The following is a 16849-nucleotide window of genomic DNA, read 5'->3' as shown; positions in this document are numbered from 1 at the left end:
GTTTTGGGATGTGGTAGGGCAACAATTACCACACAACTGTCTTTGTGAGGACCTCCCTGACACACGGTGTGGGGTTGAAGAAGATCTGAGGAGGTCACATATTTCACCCAAAAAAACACTAAGGGGTACCCCTTTGTGTTTTTTTAGACTAAATTTTTGACCGTCTCAGATTTCTTCCAAACTCATGATGTTGATTAAGCAGGTCCTGACTTACACAGGGGTGTGATTATTTTCAGCCTATCTCATCCCAAAGCTGAGATATGAGGATTAACATTACTGGGATTTTCTCTCAATAGGTTTATTGGTGTTGAATATATTGGAATTAAATTTATGAGCTTGTTATATGTCCAATAAAGCAAAATACAGATGCAATGTAGGATATATTGGACTGACTAAGCTTTTCTGATCGCACCCTTCTACTCTTGTGTTTACCTAGCTTAACTGGAAGTAGGAATCCCATCATGAAATTTACAGTTATACATTTTATGCAGCACAACATGTCCCTATATCTCAGCTTTAGGATGTGGTAGGGCAACAATTACCACACCACTGTCTTTGTGAGGACCTCCCTGACACACGGTGTGGGTTTGAAGAAGATCTGAGGAGGTCACATATTTCACCCAAAAAAACACTAAGGGGTACCCCTTTGTGTTTTTTTAGACTAAATTTTTGACCATTTCAGATTTCTTCCAAACTCACAATGTTGATTAAGCAGGTCCTGACTTACACAGTGGTGTGATTATTTTAAGCCTATCTCATCCCAAAGCTGAGATATGATGACTAACGTAACTTGGATTTTCTCTCAATAGGTTTATTGGTGTTGAATATATTGGAATTAAATTTATGAGCTTGTTATATGTCCAATAAAACAAAATACAGATGCAATGTAGGATATATTGGACTGACTAGGCTTTTCTGATCGCACCCTTCTACTCTTGTGTTTACCTGGCTTCACTGGAAGTAGGAATCCCATCATGAAATTTACAGTTATACATTTTATGCAGCACAACATGTCCCTATATCTCAGCTTTAGGATGTGGTAGGGCAACAATTACCACACCACTGTCTTTGTGAGGACCTCCCTGTCACACGGTGTGGGGTTGAAGAAGATCTGAGGAGGTCACATATTTCACCCAAAAAAACACTAAGGGGTACCCCTTTGTGTTTTTTTAGACTAAATTTTTGACCGTTTCAGATTTCTTCCAAACTCACGATGTTGATTAGGAAGGTCCTGACTTACACAGGGGTGTGATTATTTTCAGCCTATCTCATCCCAAAGCTGAGATATGAGGATTAACGTAACTTGGATTTTCTCTCAATAGGTTTATTGGTGTTGAATATATTGGAATTAAATTTATGAGCTTGTTATATGTCCAATAAAACAAAATACAGATGCAATGTAGGATATATTGGACTGACTAGGCTTTTCTGATCGCACCCTTCTACTCTTGTGTTTACCTAGCTTCACTGGAAGTAGGAATCCCATCATGAAATTTACAGTTATACGTTTTATGCAGCACAACATGTCTCTATATCTCAGTTTTGGGATGTGGTAGGGCAACAATTACCACACCACTGTCTTTGTCAGGACCTCCCTGACACATGATGTGGGTTTGAAGAAGATCTGAGGAGGTCACATATTTCACCCAAAAAAACACTAAGGGGTACCCCTTTGTGTTTTTTTAAACTAAATTTTTGACCATCTCAGATTTCTTCCAAACTCACAATGTTGATTAAGCAGGTCCTGACTTACACAGGGGTGTGATTATTTTCAGCCTATCTCATCCCAAAGCTGAGATATGAGGACAAACTTAACTGGGATTTTCTCTCAATAGGTTTATTGGTGTTGAATATATTGGAATTAAATTTATGAGCTTTTTTTACGTTCAATAAAGCAAAATACAGATGCAATGTAGGATATGTTGGACTGACTAGGCTTTTCTGATCGCACCCTTCTACTCTTGTGTTTACCTAGCTTCACTGGAAGTAGGAATCCCATCATGAAATTTACAGTTATACATTTTATGCAGCACAACATGTCCCTATATCTCAGTTTTGGGATGTGGTAGGGCAACAATTACCTCACAACTGTCTTTGTGAGGACCTCCCTGACACACGGTGTGGGGTTGAAGATGATCTGAGGAGGTCACATATTTCACCCAAAAAAACACTAAGGGGTACCCCTTTGTGTTTTTTTAGACTAAATTTTTGACCGTCTCAGATTTCTTCCAAACTCATGATGTTGATTAAGCAGGTCCTGACTTACACAGGGGTGTGATTATTTTCAGCCTATCTCATCCCAAAGCTGAGATATGAGGATTAACATTACTGGGATTTTCTCTCAATAGGTTTATTGGTGTTGAATATATTGGAATTAAATTTATGAGCTTGTTATATGTCCAATAAAGCAAAATACAGATGCAATGTAGGATATATTGGACTGACTAAGCTTTTCTGATCGCACCCTTCTACTCTTGTGTTTACCTAGATTAACTGGAAGTAGGAATCCCATCATGAAATTTACAGTTATACATTTTATGCAGCACAACATGTCCCTATATCTCAGCTTTAGGATGTGGTAGGGCAACAATTACCACACCACTGTCTTTGTGAGGACCTCCCTGACACACGGTGTGGGTTTGAAGAAGATCTGAGGAGGTCACATATTTCACCCAAAAAAAACACTAAGGGGTACCCCTTTGTGTTTTTTAGACTAAATTTTTGACCGTCTCAGATTTCTTCCAAACTTACGATGTTGATTAGGCAGGTCCTGACTTACACAGGGGTGTGATTATTTTCAGCCTATCTCATCCCAAAGCTGAGATATGAGGATTAACATTACTGGGATTTTCTCTCAATAGGTTTATTGGTGTTGAATATATTGGAATTAAATTTATGAGCTTGTTATATGTCCAACAAAGCAAAATACAGATGCAATGTAGGATATATTGGACTGACTAGGCTTTTCTGATCGCACCCTTCTACTCTTGTGTTTACCTAGCTTCACTGGAAGTAGGAATCCCATCATGAAATTTACAGTTATACATTTTATGCAGCACAACATGTCTCTATATCTCAGTTTTGGGATGTGGTAGGGCAACAATTACCACACCACTGTCTTTGTGAGGACCTCCCTGACACACGGTGTGGGTTTGAAGAAGATCTGAGGAGGTCACATATTTCACCCAAAAAAAACACTAAGGGGTACCCCTTTGTGTTTTTTAGACTAAATTTTTGACCGTCTCAGATTTCTTCCAAACTTACCATGTTGATTAGGCAGGTCCTGACTTACACAGGGGTGTGATTATTTTCAGCCTATCTCATCCCAAAGCTGAGATATGAGGATTAACATTACTGGGATTTTCTCTCAATAGGTTTATTGGTGTTGAATATATTGGAATTAAATTTATGAGCTTGTTATATGTCCAACAAAGCAAAATACAGATGCAATGTAGGATATATTGGACTGACTAGGCTTTTCTGATCGCACCCTTCTACTCTTCTGTTTACCTAGCTTAACTGGAAGTAGGAATCCCATCATGAAATTTACAGTTATACATTTTATGCAGCACAACATGTCCCTATATCTCAGCTTTAGGATGTGGTAGGGCAACAATTACCACACCACTGTCTTTGTGAGGACCTCCCTGACACACGGTGTGGGTTTGAAGAAGATCTGAGGAGGTCACATATTTCACCCAAAAAAAACACTAAGGGGTACCCCTTTGTGTTTTTTAGACTAAATTTTTGACCGTCTCAGATTTCTTCCAAACTTACGATGTTGATTAGGCAGGTCCTGACTTACACAGGGGTGTGATTATTTTCAGCCTATCTCATCCCAAAGCTGAGATATGAGGATTAACGTAACTTGGATTTTCTCTCAATAGGTTTATTGGTGTTGAATATATTGGAATTAAATTTATGAGCTTGTTATATGTCCAATAAAACAAAATACAGATGCAATGTAGGATATATTGGACTGACTAGGCTTTTATGATCGCACCCTTCTACTCTTGTGTTTACCTAGCTTCACTGGAAGTAGGAATCCCATCATGAAATTTACAGTTATACATTTTATGCAGCACAACATGTCTCTATATCTCAGTTTTGGGATGTGGTAGGGCAACAATTACCACACCACTGTCTTTGTGAGGACCTCCCTGTCACACGGTGTGGGGTTGAAGAAGATCTGAGGAGGTCACATATTTCACCCAAAAAAACACTAAGGGGTACCCCTTTGTGTTTTTTTAGACTAAATTTTTGACCGTTTCAGATTTCTTCCAAACTCACGATGTTGATTAAGCAGGTCCTGACTTACACAGTGGTGTGATTATTTTAAGCCTATCTCATCCCAAAGCTGAGATATGATGACTAACGTAACTTGGATTTTCTCTCAATAGGTTTATTGGTGTTGAATATATTGGAATTAAATTTATGAGCTTGTTATATGTCCAATAAAACAAAATACAGATGCAATGTAGGATATATTGGACTGACTAGGCTTTTCTGATCGCACCCTTCTACTCTTGTGTTTACCTGGCTTCACTGGAAGTAGGAATCCCATCATGAAATTTACATTTATACATTTTATGCAGCACAACATGTCCCTATATCTCAGCTTTGGGATGTGGTAGGGCAACAATTACCACACCACTGTCTTTGTCAGGACCTCCCTGACACACGGTGTGGGTTTGAAGAAGATCTGAGGAGGTCACATATTTCACCCAAAAAAACACTAAGGGGTACCCCTTTGTGTTTTTTAAACTAAATTTTTGACCGTCTCAGATTTCTTCCAAACTCACGATGTTGATTAGGAAGGTCCTGACTTACACAGGGGTGTGATTATTTTCAGCCTATCTCATCCCAAAGCTGAGATATGAGGTTTAACGTAACTTGGATTTTCTCTCAATAGGTTTATTGGTGTTGAATATATTGGAATTAAATTTATGAGCTTGTTATATGTCCAATAAAACAAAATACAGATGCAATGTAGGATCTATTGGACTGACTAGGCTTTTCTGATCGCACCCTTCTACTCTTGTGTTTACCTAGCTTCACTGGAAGTAGGAATCCCATCATGAAATTTACAGTTATACGTTTTATGCAGCACAACATGTCTCTATATCTCAGTTTTGGGATGTGGTAGGGCAACAATTACGACACCACTGTCTTTGTGAGGACCTCCCTGTCACACGGTGTGGGTTTGAAGAAGATCTGAGGAGGTCACATATTTCACCCAAAAAAACACTAAGGGGTACCCCTTTGTGTTTTTTAAACTAAATTTTTGACCGTCTCAGATTTCTTCCAAACTCACGATGTTGATTAGGAAGGTCCTGACTTACACAGGGGTGTGATTATTTTCAGCCTATCTCATCCCAAAGCTGAGATATGAGGATTAACGTAACTTGGATTTTCTCTCAATAGGTTTATTGGTGTTGAATATATTGGAATTAAATTTATGAGCTTGTTATATGTCCAATAAAGCAAAATACAGATGCAATGTAGGATATATTGGACTGACTAGGCTTTTCTGATCGCACCCTTCTACTCTTGTGTTTACCTGGCTTCACTGGAAGTAGGAATCCCATCATGAAATTTACATTTATACATTTTATGCAGCACAACATGTCCCTATATCTCAGTTTTGGGATGTGGTAGGGCAACAATTACCACACCACTGTCTTTGTGAGGACCTCCCTGACACACGGTGTGGGGTTGAAGAAGATCTGAGGAGGTCACATATTTCACCCAAAAAAACACTAAGGGGTACCCCTTTGTGTTTTTTTAGACTAAATTTTTGACCGTTTCAGATTTCTTCCAAACTCACGATGTTGATTAAGCAGGTCCTGACTTACACAGTGGTGTGGTTATTTTAAGCCTATCTCATCCCAAAGCTGAGATATGATGACTAACGTAACTTGGATTTTCTCTCAATAGGTTTATTGGTGTTGAATATATTGGAATTAAATTTATGAGCTTGTTATATGTCCAATAAAACAAAATACAGATGCAATGTAGGATATATTGGACTGACTAGGCTTTTCTGATCGCACCCTTCTACTCTTGTGTTTACCTGGCTTCACTGGAAGTAGGAATCCCATCATGAAATTTACATTTATACATTTTATGCAGCACAACATGTCCCTATATCTCAGTTTTGGGATGTGGTAGGGCAACAATTACCACACCACTGTCTTTGTGAGGACCTCCCTGACACACGGTGTGGGGTTGAAGAAGATCTGAGGAGGTCACATATTTCCCCCAAAAAAACACTAAGGGGTACCCCTTTGTGTTTTTTAAACTAAATTTTTGACCGTCTCAGATTTCTTCCAAACTCACGATGTTGATTAGGAAGGTCCTGACTTACACAGGGGTGTGATTATTTTCAGCCTATCTCATCCCAAAGCTGAGATATGAGGTTTAACGTAACTTGGATTTTCTCTCAATAGGTTTATTGGTGTTGAATATATTGGAATTAAATTTATGAGCTTGTTATATGTCCAATAAAACAAAATACAGATGCAATGTAGGATCTATTGGACTGACTAGGCTTTTCTGATCGCACCCTTCTACTCTTGTGTTTACCTAGCTTCACTGGAAGTAGGAATCCCATCATGAAATTTACAGTTATACGTTTTATGCAGCACAACATGTCTCTATATCTCAGTTTTGGGATGTGGTAGGGCAACAATTACGACACCACTGTCTTTGTGAGGACCTCCCTGTCACACGGTGTGGGTTTGAAGAAGATCTGAGGAGGTCACATATTTCACCCAAAAAAACACTAAGGGGTACCCCTTTGTGTTTTTTAAACTAAATTTTTGACCGTCTCAGATTTCTTCCAAACTCACGATGTTGATTAGGAAGGTCCTGACTTACACAGGGGTGTGATTATTTTCAGCCTATCTCATCCCAAAGCTGAGATATGAGGATTAACGTAACTTGGATTTTCTCTCAATAGGTTTATTGGTGTTGAATATATTGGAATTAAATTTATGAGCTTGTTATATGTCCAATAAAGCAAAATACAGATGCAATGTAGGATATATTGGACTGACTAGGCTTTTCTGATCGCACCCTTCTACTCTTGTGTTTACCTGGCTTCACTGGAAGTAGGAATCCCATCATGAAATTTACATTTATACATTTTATGCAGCACAACATGTCCCTATATCTCAGTTTTGGGATGTGGTAGGGCAACAATTACCACACCACTGTCTTTGTGAGGACCTCCCTGACACACGGTGTGGGGTTGAAGAAGATCTGAGGAGGTCACATATTTCACCCAAAAAAACACTAAGGGGTACCCCTTTGTGTTTTTTTAGACTAAATTTTTGACCGTTTCAGATTTCTTCCAAACTCACAATGTTGATTAAGCAGGTCCTGACTTACACAGTGGTGTGATTATTTTAAGCCTATCTCATCCCAAAGCTGAGATATGATGACTAACGTAACTTGGATTTTCTCTCAATAGGTTTATTGGTGTTGAATATATTGGAAATAAATTTATGAGCTTGTTATATGTCCAATAAAACAAAATACAGATGCAATGTAGGATATATTGGACTGACTAGGCTTTTCTAATCGCACCCTTCTACTCTTGTGTTTACCTGGCTTCACTGGAAGTAGGAATCCCATCATGAAATTTACATTTATACATTTTATGCAGCACAACATGTCCCTATATCTCAGTTTTGGGATGTGGTAGGGCAACAATTACCACACCACTGTCTTTGTGAGGACCTCCCTGACACACGGTGTGGGGTTGAAGAAGATCTGAGGAGGTCACATATTTCACCCAAAAAAACACTAAGGGGTACCCCTTTGTGTTTTTTTAGACTAAATTTTTGACCGTTTCAGATTTCTTCCAAACTCACGATGTTGATTAAGCAGGTCCTGACTTACACAGTGGTGTGGTTATTTTAAGCCTATCTCATCCCAAAGCTGAGTTATGATGACTAACGTAACTTGGATTTTCTCTCAATAGGTTTATTGGTGTTGAATATATTGGAATTAAATTTATGAGCTTGTTATATGTCCAATAAAACAAAATACAGATGCAATGTAGGATATATTGGACTGACTAGGCTTTTCTGATCGCACCCTTCTACTCTTGTGTTTACCTGGCTTCACTGGAAGTAGGAATCCCATCATGAAATTTACATTTATACATTTTATGCAGCACAACATGTCCCTATATCTCAGTTTTGGGATGTGGTAGGGCAACAATTACCACACCACTGTCTTTGTGAGGACCTCCCTGACACACGGTGTGGGGTTGAAGAAGATCTGAGGAGGTCACATATTTCACCCAAAAAAACACTAAGGGGTACCCCTTTGTGTTTTTTTAGACTAAATTTTTGACCGTTTCAGATCTCTTCCAAACTCACAATGTTGATTAAGCAGGTCCTGACTTACACAGTGGTGTGATTATTTTAAGCCTATCTCATCCCAAAGCTGAGATATGATGACTAACGTAACTTGGATTTTCTCTCAATAGGTTTATTGGTGTTGAATATATTGGAAATAAATTTATGAGCTTGTTTAATGTCCAATAAAACAAAATACAGATGCAATGTAGGATATATTGGACTGACTAGGCTTTTCTGATCGCACCCTTCTACTCTTGTGTTTACCTGGCTTCACTGGAAGTAGGAATCCCATCATGAAATTTACATTTATACATTTTATGCAGCACAACATGTCCCTATATCTCAGTTTTGGGATGTGGTAGGGCAACAATTACCACACCACTGTCTTTGTGAGGACCTCCCTGACACACGGTGTGGGGTTGAAGAAGATCTGAGGAGGTCACATATTTCACCCAAAAAAACACTAAGGGGTACCCCTTTGTGTTTTTTTAGACTAAATTTTTGACCGTTTCAGATTTCTTCCAAACTCACGATGTTGATTAAGCAGGTCCTGACTTACACAGTGGTGTGGTTATTTTAAGCCTATCTCATCCCAAAGCTGAGATATGATGACTAACGTAACTTGGATTTTCTCTCAATAGGTTTATTGGTGTTGAATATATTGGAATTAAATTTATGAGCTTGTTATATGTCCAATAAAACAAAATACAGATGCAATGTAGGATATATTGGACTGACTAGGCTTTTCTGATCGCACCCTTCTACTCTTGTGTTTACCTGGCTTCACTGGAAGTAGGAATCCCATCATGAAATTTACATTTATACATTTTATGCAGCACAACATGTCCCTATATCTCAGTTTTGGGATGTGGTAGGGCAACAATTACCACACCACTGTCTTTGTGAGGACCTCCCTGACACACGGTGTGGGGTTGAAGAAGATCTGAGGAGGTCACATATTTCCCCCAAAAAAACACTAAGGGGTACCCCTTTGTGTTTTTTTAGACTAAATTTTTGACCGTCTCAGATTTCTTCCAAACTCATGATGTTGATTAAGCAGGTCCTGACTTACACAGGGGTGTGATTATTTTCAGCCTATCTCATCCCAAAGCTGAGATATGAGGATTAACGTAACTTGGATTTTCTCTCAATAGGTTTATTGGTGTTGAATACATTGGAATTAAATTTATGAGCTTGTTATATGTCCAATAAAGCAAAATACAGATGCAATGTAGGATATATTGGACTGACTAGGCTTTTCTGATCGCACCCTTCTACTCTTGTGTTTACCTAGCTTCACTGGAAGTAGGAATCCCATCATGAAATTTACATTTATACATTTTATGCAGCACAACATGTCCCTATATCTCAGTTTTGGGATGTGGTAGGGCAACAATTACCACACCACTGTCTTTGTGAGGACCTCCCTGACACACGGTGTGGGGTTGAAGAAGATCTGAGGAGGTCACATATTTCCCCCAAAAAAACACTAAGGGGTACCCCTTTGTGTTTTTTTAGACTAAATTTTTGACCGTCTCAGATTTCTTCCAAACTCATGATGTTGATTAAGCAGGTCCTGACTTACACAGGGGTGTGATTATTTTCAGCCTATCTCATCCCAAAGCTGAGATATGAGGATTAACGTAACTTGGATTTTCTCTCAATAGGTTTATTGGTGTTGAATATATTGGAATTAAATTTATGAGCTTGTTATATGTCCAATAAAGCAAAATACAGATGCAATGTAGGATATATTGGACTGACTAGGCTTTTCTGATCGCACCCTTCTACTCTTGTGTTTACCTAGCTTCACTGGAAGTAGGAATCCCATCATGAAATTTACATTTATACATTTTATGCAGCACAACATGTCCCTATATCTCAGCTTTGGGATGTGGTAGGGCAACAATTACCACACCACTGTCTTTGTGAGGACCTCCCTGTCACACGGTGTGGGGTTGAAGAAGATCTGAGGAGGTCACATATTTCACCCAAAAAAACACTAAGGGGTACCCCTTTGTGTTTTTTTAGACTAAATTTTTGACCGTTTCAGATTTCTTCCAAACTCACAATGTTGATTAAGCAGGTCCTGACTTACACAGTGGTGTGATTATTTTAAGCCTATCTCATCCCAAAGCTGAGATATGATGACTAACGTAACTTGGATTTTCTCTCAATAGGTTTATTGGTGTTGAATATATTGGAAATAAATTTATGAGCTTGTTATATGTCCAATAAAACAAAATACAGATGCAATGTAGGATATATTGGACTGACTAGGCTTTTCTGATCGCACCCTTCTACTCTTGTGTTTACCTGGCTTCACTGGAAGTAGGAATCCCATCATGAAATTTACATTTATACATTTTATGCAGCACAACATGTCCCTATATCTCAGTTTTGGGATGTGGTAGGGCAACAATTACCACACCACTGTCTTTGTGAGGACCTCCCTGACACACGGTGTGGGGTTGAAGAAGATCTGAGGAGGTCACATATTTCACCCAAAAAAACATTAAGGGGTACCCCTTTGTGTTTTTTTAGACTAAATTTTTGACCGTCTCAGATTTCTTCCAAACTCATGATGTTGATTAAGCAGGTCCTGACTTACACAGGGGTGTGATTATTTTCAGCCTATCTCATCCCAAAGCTGAGATATGAGGATTAACGTAACTTGGATTTTCTCTCAATAGGTTTATTGGTGTTGAATATATTGGAATTAAATTTATGAGCTTGTTATATGTCCAATAAAGCAAAATACAGATGCAATGTAGGATATATTGGACTGACTAGGCTTTTCTGATCGCACCCTTCTACTCTTGTGTTTACCTAGCTTCACTGGAAGTAGGAATCCCATCATGAAATTTACATTTATACATTTTATGCAGCACAACATGTCCCTATATCTCAGCTTTGGGATGTGGTAGGGCAACAATTACCACACCACTGTCTTTGTCAGGACCTCCCTGACACACGGTGTGGGTTTGAAGAAGATCTGAGGAGGTCACATATTTCACCCAAAAAAAACACTAAGGGGTACCCATTTGTGTTTATTTAGACAACATTTTTGACAGTCTCAGATTTCTTCCAAACTTACGATGTTGATTAGGCAGGTCCTGACTTACACAGGGGTGTGATTATTTTCAGCCTATCTCATCCCAAAGCTGAGATATGAGGATTAACGTAACTTGGATTTTCTCTCAATAGGTTTATTGGTGTTGAATATATTGGAAATAAATTTATGAGCTTGTTATATGTCCAATAAAGCAAAATACAGATGCAATGTAGGATATATTGGACTGACTAGGCTTTTCTGATCGCACCCTTCTACTCTTGTGTTTACCTAGCTTCACTGGAAGTAGGAATCCCATCATGAAATTTACATTTATACATTTTATGCAGCACAACATGTCCCTATATCTCAGTTTTGGGATGTGGTAGGGCAACAAATACCACACCACTGTCTTTGTGAGGACCTCCCTGACACACGGTGTGGGTTTGAAGAAGATCTGAGGAGGTCACATATTTCACCCAAAAAAACACTAAGGGGTACCCCTTTGTGTTTTTTTAGACTAAATTTTTGACCGTCTCAGATTTCTTCCAAACTCATGATGTTGATTAAGCAGGTCCTGACTTACACAGGGGTGTGATTATTTTCAGCCTATCTCATCCCAAAGCTGAGATATGAGGATTAACGTAACTTGGATTTTCTCTCAATAGGTTTATTGGTGTTGAATATATTGGAATTAAATTTATGAGCTTGTTATATGTCCAATAAAGCAAAATACAGATGCAATGTAGGATATATTGGACTGACTAGGCTTTTCTGATCGCACCCTTCTACTCTTGTGTTTACCTAGCTTCACTGGAAGTAGGAATCCCATCATGAAATTTACAGTTATACATTTTATGCAGCACAACATGTCCCTATATCTCAGTTTTGGGATGTGGTAGGGCAACAATTACGAAACCACTGTTTTTGTGAGGACCTCCCTGTCACACGGTGTGGGGTTGAAGAAGATCTGAGGAGGTCACATATTTTACCCAAAAATACACTAGGGGGTACCCCTTTGTGTTTTTTAAACTAAATTTTTGACCGTCTCAGATTTCTTCCAAACTCACGATGTTGATTAGGAAGGTCCTGACTTACACAGGGGTGTGATTTTTTTCAGCCTATCTCATCCCAAATCTGAGATATGAGGATTAACGTAACTTGGATTTTCTCTCAATAGGTTTATTGGTGTTGAATATATTGAAATTAAATTTATGAGCTTGTTATATGTCCAATAAGACAAAATACAGATGCAATGTAGGATATATTGGACTGACTAGGCTTTTCTGATCGCACCCTTCTACTCTTGTGTTTACCTAGCTTCACTGGAAGTAGGAATCCCATCATGAAATTTACAGTTATACGTTTTATGCAGCACAACATGTCTCTATATCTCAGTTTTGGGATGTGGTAGGGCAACAATTACGACACCACTGTCTTTGTGAGGACCTCCCTGTCACACGGTGTGGGGTTGAAGAAGATCTGAGGAGGTCACATATTTCACCCAAAAAAACACTAAGGGGTACCCCTTTGTGTTTTTTAAACTAAATTTTTGACCGTCTCAGATTTCTTCCAAACTCACGATGTTGATTAGGAAGGTCCTGACTTACACAGGGGTGTGATTATTTTCAGCCTATCTCATCCCAAAGCTGAGATATGAGGATTAACGTAACTTGGATTTTCTCTCAATAGGTTTATTGGTGTTGAATATATTGGAATTAAATTTATGAGCTTGTTATATGTCCAATAAAACAAAATACAGATGCAATGTAGGATATATTGGACTGACTAGGCTTTTCTGATCGCACCCTTCTACTCTTGTGTTTACCTAGCTTCACTGGAAGTAGGAATCCCATCATGAAATTTACAGTTATACGTTTTATGCAGCACAACATGTCTCTATATCTCAGTTTTGGGATGTGGTAGGGCAACAATTATGACACCACTGTCTTTGTGAGGACCTCCCTGTCACACGGTGTGGGGTTGAAGAAGATCTGAGGAGGTCACATATTTCACCCAAAAAAACACTAAGGGGTACCCCTTTGTGTTTTTTTAGACTAAATTTTTGACCGTTTCAGATTTCTTCCAAACTCACGATGTTGATTAAGCAGGTCCTGACTTACACAGTGGTGTGATTATTTTAAGCCTATCTCATCCCAAAGCTGAGATATGATGACTAACGTAACTTGGATTTTCTCTCAATAGGTTTATTGGTGTTGAATATATTGGAATTAAATTTATGAGCTTGTTATATGTCCAATAAAACAAAATACAGATGCAATGTAGGATATATTGGACTGACTAGGCTTTTCTGATCGCACCCTTCTACTCTTGTGTTTACCTAGCTTCACTGGAAGTAGGAATCCCATCATGAAATTTACATTTATACATTTTATGCAGCACAACATGTCCCTATATCTCAGTTTTGGGATGTGGTAGGGCAACAAATACCACACCACTGTCTTTGTGAGGACCTCCCTGACACACGGTGTGGGTTTGAAGAAGATCTGAGGAGGTCACATATTTCACCCAAAAAAACACTAAGGGGTACCCCTTTGTGTTTTTTTAGACTAAATTTTTGACCGTCTCAGATTTCTTCCAAACTCATGATGTTGATTAAGCAGGTCCTGACTTACACAGGGGTGTGATTATTTTCAGCCTATCTCATCCCAAAGCTGAGATATGAGGATTAACGTAACTTGGATTTTCTCTCAATAGGTTTATTGGTGTTGAATATATTGGAATTAAATTTATGAGCTTGTTATATGTCCAATAAAGCAAAATACAGATGCAATGTAGGATATATTGGACTGACTAGGCTTTTCTGATCGCACCCTTCTACTCTTGTGTTTACCTAGCTTCACTGGAAGTAGGAATCCCATCATGAAATTTACAGTTATACATTTTATGCAGCACAACATGTCCCTATATCTCAGTTTTGGGATGTGGTAGGGCAACAATTACGAAACCACTGTTTTTGTGAGGACCTCCCTGTCACACGGTGTGGGGTTGAAGAAGATCTGAGGAGGTCACATATTTCACCCAAAAAAACACTAAGGGGTACCCCTTTGTGTTTTTTTAGACTAAATTTTTGACCGTTTCAGATTTCTTCCAAACTCACGATGTTCATTAAGCAGGTCCTGACTTACACAAAGCTGTGATTATTTTCAGCCTATCTCAACCCAAAGCTGAGATATGAGGATTAACGTAACTTGGATTTTCTCTCAATAGGTTTATTGGTGTTGAATATATTGGAATTAAATTTATGAGCTTGTTATACGTCCAATAAAGCAAAATTCAGATGCAATGTAGGATATATTGGACTGACTAGGCTTTTCTGATCGCACCCTTCTACTCTTGTGTTTACCTAGCTTCACTGGAAGTAGGAATCCCATCATGAAATTTACAGTTATACATTTTATGCAGCACAACATGTCCCTATATCTCAGCTTTGGGATGTGGTAGGGCAACAATTACCACACCACTGTCTTTGTGAGGACCTCCCTGTCACACGGTGTGGGGTTGAAGAAGATCTGAGGAGGTCACATATTTCACCCAAAAATACACTAAGCGGTACCCCTTTGTGTTTTTTTAGACTGAATTTTTGACCGTCTCAGATTTCTTCCAAACTCACGATGTTGATTAAGCAGGTCCTGACTTACACAGGGGTGTGATTAATTTCAGCCTATCTCATCCCAAAGCTGAGATATGAGGACAAACTTAACTGGAATTTTCTCTCAATAGGTTTATTGGTGTTGAATATATTGGAATTAAATTCATGAGCTTTTTATACATCCAATAAAGCAAAACACAGATGCAATGTAGGATATATTGGACTGACTAGGCTTTTTTGATCGCACCCTTCTACTCTTGTGTTTACCTAGCTTCACTGGAAGTAGGAATCCCATCATGAAATTTTTATTTATACATTTTATGCAGCACAACATGTCCCTATATCTCAGTTTTGGGATGTGGTAGGGCAACAATTACGACACCACTGTCTTTGTGAGGACCTCCCTGTCACACGGTGTGGGGTTGAAGAAGATCTGAGGAGGTCACATATTTCACCCAAAAAAACACTAAGGGGTACCCCTTTGTGTTTTTTTAGACTAAATTTTTGACCGTTTCAGATTTCTTCCAAACTCACGATGTTGATTAAGCAGGTCCTGACTTACACAGTGGTGTGATTATTTTCAGCCTATCTCATCCCAAAGCTGAGATATGAGGACAAACTTAACTGGGATTTTCTCTCAATAGGTTTATTGGTGTTGAATATATTGGAATTAAATTTATGAGCTTGTTATATGTCCAATAAAGCAAAATACAGATGCAATGTAGGATATATTGGACTGACTAGGCTTTTCTGATCGCACCCTTCTACTCTTGTGTTTACCTAGCTTCACTGGAAGTAGGAATCCCATCATGAAATTTACAGTTATACATTACATGCAGCACAACATGTCCCTATATCTCAGCTTTGGGATGTGGTAGGGAAACAATTACCACACCACTGTCTTTGTCAGGACCTCCCTGACACACGGTGTGGGTTTGAAGAAGATCTGAGGAGGTCACATATTTCACCCAAAAAAACACTAAGGGGTACCCCATTGTGTTTTTTTAGACTAAATTTTTGACCGTCTCAGATTTCTTCCAAACTCACGATGTTGATTAGGCAGGTCCTGACTTACACAAAGGTGTTATTATATTCAGCCTATCTCATCCCAAAGCGGATATATGAGATCTAACGTAACTGGGATTTTCTCTCAATAGGTTTATTGGTGCTGAGTATATTGGAATTAAATTTATGAAATTGTTATACGTCCAATAAAGCAAAATACAGATGCAATGTAGGATATATTCGACTGACTAGGCTTTTCTGATCGCACCCTTCTACTCTTGTGTTTACCTAGCTTCACTGGAAGTAGGAATCCCATCATGAAATTTACAGTTATACATTTTATGCAGCAAAACATGTCCCTGTATCTCAGCTTTGGGATGTGGTAGGGCAACAATTACCACACCACTGTCTTCGTCAGGACCTCCCTGACACACGGTGTGGGTTTGAAGAAGATCTGAGGAGGTCACATATTTCACCCAAAAAAACACTAAGGGGTACCCCTTTGTGTTTTTTAGACTAAATATTTGACCGTCTCAGATTTCTTCTAAACTCACGATGTTGATTAGGAAGGTCCTGACTTACACAGTGGTGTGATTATTTTAAGCCTATCTCATCCCAAAGCTGAGATATGATGACTAACGTAACTTGGATTTTCTCTCAATAGGTTTATTGGTGTTGAATATATTGGAATTAAATTTATGAGCTTGTTATATGTCCAATAAAGCAAAACACAGATGCAATGTAGGATATATTGGACTGACTAGGCTTTTTTGATCGCACCCTTCTACTCTTGTGTTTACCTAGCTT

Source organism: Hoplias malabaricus, chromosome X1, assembly GCF_029633855.1.
Source record: "Hoplias malabaricus isolate fHopMal1 chromosome X1, fHopMal1.hap1, whole genome shotgun sequence".
Taxonomy (NCBI): domain Eukaryota; kingdom Metazoa; phylum Chordata; class Actinopteri; order Characiformes; family Erythrinidae; genus Hoplias; species Hoplias malabaricus.
Note: the sequence above shows the minus strand (reverse complement) of the source record.